This window comes from Ovis aries, chromosome 6 (assembly GCF_016772045.2).
Source record: "Ovis aries strain OAR_USU_Benz2616 breed Rambouillet chromosome 6, ARS-UI_Ramb_v3.0, whole genome shotgun sequence".
Classification (NCBI taxonomy): domain Eukaryota; kingdom Metazoa; phylum Chordata; class Mammalia; order Artiodactyla; family Bovidae; genus Ovis; species Ovis aries.
In genome coordinates this window covers 25,772,036-25,776,398 of record NC_056059.1, presented here as the reverse complement: position 1 = coordinate 25,776,398, position 4,363 = coordinate 25,772,036, and positions in this window count along the sequence as shown.

The window sequence follows — 4,363 nt, the reverse complement described above, 5'->3', positions numbered from 1 at the left end:
GGTTATTGATATTTCTCCCGGCAATCTATCAGGGAGAGGGTATCTCCAGGTAAGAATGCTAGAGTGTATTGGCCAATACTTGTTGCCATATCCTTCTAGAGCACTACATTTCCTGTTGCTCTAGCTGTCAACTCCCCTGAGTACCTGGTGCTGTCAGAACCTCTGCAACTCAAGCAGCTGCACCACCTCCATGCCTGGCCCTCACAGGGGCAATCCCAAGTCCTCCAGGGCAGCCTCAGGAGCAAACCCCAGTGGATGACCCACATGTATAGGTGGAAATGAAACCACAATTGAAAACCAGAGGCAGTGTGGCTAAGGAAGACCCAAAACCTTCCCACCAACTGTACAAGCTGCAGATTAAATCCACATGATCAACTATGCAGACTTTGTGTCTACGGTATATATAAAAGGTGATTGAGAACTCCCACACAAACAAAACAAAACAAAACAAAACAAAACAAAACAAAAACACACTAGTTCTGATAGCTGTGGACATTGGAGGCAAAAATACACAGGAGTAGGATCAGATTAGAATCTGAGCTGCCCCCACAGCACTTCCAGAGATCAGCACAGTGTTGAAGGGCAATCTAGGGAGGTAAGGTTATCCTGCAACTCCCAGTGAGGGAAAGGACTCTGATAGCAGTGACTCAAGAAAAACACTTATTATTTTTATGTTTTGACTTGTTCTGCAGATTCTTTTGGAATTTTTTTCTTTTTTCTTTTCCCTTTTTCCTCCCCTTTATTGTAGTTGTCGATTTTGTTGACTCTATGGAATCCAATTAAGCTTTTGAGCTTTTTTTTTCCCCTCAGTCACATTTTTTTATTGTTGTTATAAACCTCTGTCTCTATATTGGGCTTTTGCAGTTCTATGGAGTTTCTCTCTTTTTTTCCTTTTCTCTTTTAAAAATTTTAATTTAAAAAAGTCTATTATTTTTTTTCTACATTTATTCCTTTGCTTGCTCTTCCTGTTTTCTTTTCCCTTGCAGTTAATCTTTAATGTATATAGATATTCTTTATCCACCTCTATTTAACTTTTCATATCTATTCCTTCCTTCTTTTCTTTCTCTCCTTTCCTCTCAATATATTTGTTAGTTTTATTTTCATTGCTTTATTCCCCAATTGGCACCTTGCTTTAATTTTGTTTTCTAGTTTATTCTTTAGTTAGTTTTGTTCTGGTAGATATAATTTTTGGTTTCCTTCTTGGTCATTCTATTGTACTTTATTTTTATTGGACTGTTTTGATTTGCTTATGGGTGTGTATATATATGTGTATATTCACTCACACTTCTTTTTGTTGTTATAAACCTCTGCCTCTACATTTGGCTTTTGCAATTCTGTGAAGTTTTCTTTTTTTTCCTTTTCTCTTTCTTCTTCCATTTTTTTCTTTTCTGTTTTTTATAATTTTATTTTTAAATTCTTTTAAACCTGCTATATTTTTTCTACATGTATTCCTTTGTTTGCCTCTCTACAGAATCAACCCCAAACAATTAATAAAATGGCAATAGGAACATATATATCAATAATCACTTTAAATGTAAATGGGTTAAATGCTCCAACCAAAAGACGTAGACTGGCTGAATGGATACAAAAACAAGACCCATATACATGCTGTCTACAAGAAACCCACTTCAGACCTGAAGAGGCATATAGACTGAAAGTGAGAGGGTGGAAAAATATATTCCATTCAAATGGGAAGCAAAAGAAAGCAGGAGTAGCAATCTTCATATCAGACAAAATAGACCTTAAAATAAAGAAGATTACAAGAGATAAGGAAAGACACTACATAATGATCAAGGGATTAATCCAAGAGAAAGACATAACAATTGTAAATATCTATGCACCAAACATAGGAGCACCTCAATACATAAGACAAACACTAACAGACATAAAAGAAGTTGACAGTAACACAATAGTAGTAGGAGATTTTAACAACTCACTCACACCAATGGACAGATCACCAAAACAGAAAATTAATAAGGAAACACAAGTCTTAAATGATACACTAGATGAGATGGATCTCATTGATATCTTCAGGACATTCCATCCAAATGCAGAAGAATACACTTTCTTCTCAAGTGTACATGGAATATTTTCCATATAGACCACATCTTTGGTCACAAATAAAACCTCAGTAAATTTAGGAAAATTGAAAACAAATCAAGCATCTCCTTTGACCACAATGCTACGAGACTAGATATCAATTACAAGAAGAAAACTAAGAAACACAAACACATGAAGATTAAACAACACGTTTCTAAATAACCAACAGGTTACTGAAGAAATCAAAAGGGAAAACAAAAAATTTCTAGAAACAAATGACAATGAAAACACAACAACTCAAAACCTATGGGATGCAGCAAAAGCAGTTCTAAGAGGGAAGATTATAGCAATACAATCGTACCTCGAGAAATCAGAAAACCATCGAATAGACAACCTAGCTTTACACCAAAAGCAACTGAAAAAAGAAGAACAGAAAACCCCCAAAATTAGTATAAGGAAAGAAATCATGAAGATCTGAGCAGAAAGAAATGAAAGAGACAATAGTAAAGATTAGTAAAACTAAAACCTGTTTCTTTGAGAAGATAAAATTGACAAACCTTTTGCCAGACTCATCAAGGAAAAAAGAGAGAAGAATCAAATCAACAATATTAGAAATGAAAAAGGAGAGGTCACAGCAGACAATGGAGAAATACAAAGTATTGTAAGAGACTATAATGAAAACCTATATGGCAATAAAATAGATAACCTAGAAGAAATGGGAAGATTCTTAGAAAAGTTCAGTCTTCCAAGACTGAACCAGGAAGAAATACAAATTATGAACAACCCAACAAGCACTGAAATTGAAGCTGTGATAAAAAATTTTCCAAAAAGAAAAAGCCCAGGACGAGATGGCTTCAGAGGAGAATTCTATCATTTAGAGAACAGGTAATGAAAGAGGAGAGTGAAAAAGTTGGCTTAAAGCTCAACATTCAGAAAATGAAGATCATGGCATCTGGTCGCAACACTTCATGGGAAATAGATGGGGAAAGAGTGGAAACAGTGTCAGACTTTATTTTGGAGGGCTCCAAAATCACTGCAGATGGTGACTGCAGCCATGAAATTAAAAGACGCTTACTCCTTGGAAGAAAAGTTATGACCAACCTAGATAGCATATTCAAAAGCAGAGACATTACTTTGCCGACTAAGGTCCGTCTAGTCAAGGCTATGGTTTTTCCAGTAGTCATGTATGGATGTGAGAGCTGGACTGTGAAGAAGACTGAGCGCAGAAGAATTGATGCTTTTGACCTGTGGTGTTGGAGAAGCCTCTTGAGAGTCCCTTGGACTGCAAGGAGATGCAACCAGTCCATTCTGAAGGAGATCAACCCTGGGATTTCTTTGGAAGGAATGATGCTAAAGCTGAAACTCCAGTACTTTGGCCACCTCATGCGAAGAGTTGACTCATTGGAAAAGACTCTGATGCTGGGAGGGGTTGGGGGCAGGAAGAGAAGGGGACGACCGAGGATGAGATGGCTGGATGGCATCATGGACTTGATGGACGTAAGTCTGGGTGAACTCCGGGAGATGATGATGGACAGGGAGGCCTGGCGTGCTGCAATTCATGGGGTCGCAAAGAGTTGGACACGACTGAGCGGCTGAACTGAATGCCTATCCTTCTAAAACTCTTTCAAAAAATTGCAGAGGAAGGAATACTTCCAAACTCATTCTACAAGGCCACCGTCACCCTGGTATCAAAACTAGACACAGACAACACACAAAAAGAAAACTACAGGCCAATATCACTGATGAACATAAATGCAAAAATTCTCAACAAAATTTAGGAAACATATTTGAGCAACACATCAAAAAGCTCATACACCATGATCAAGTTGGGTTTATTCCAGGGATGCAAAGATTCTTCAATATACACAAACCAATCAATGTGAACACCATATTAACAAATTGAAAGATAAAAATCATATGATCCTCTAAATAGATGCAGAAAAAGCCTTTGACAAAATTCAGCACCCATTTATGATTAAAACTCTTCAAAAATGGGCATAGAAGGAACCTACCTTTACATAGTGAAGGCCATATTTGATAGCCCATGGCAAACATTAATCTCCACGGTGAAAAACTGAAAGCATTCCCCCTAAGATCAGGAACAAGACAAGGGTATCCACTTTCACCACTTTTATTCAAAATCGTTCTGGAAGTCCTAGATATAGCATTCAGAGAAGAAAAAGAAATAAAAGGAATCCAGATGGGAAAAGAAGTAAAGTCCTTACTGTTTGCAGATGACATGATACCTTACACAGAAAACCCTAAAGATAGTATCAGAAAACTACCAGAGCTAATCAGTGAATTTAGCAAAGTTGCAGGATAA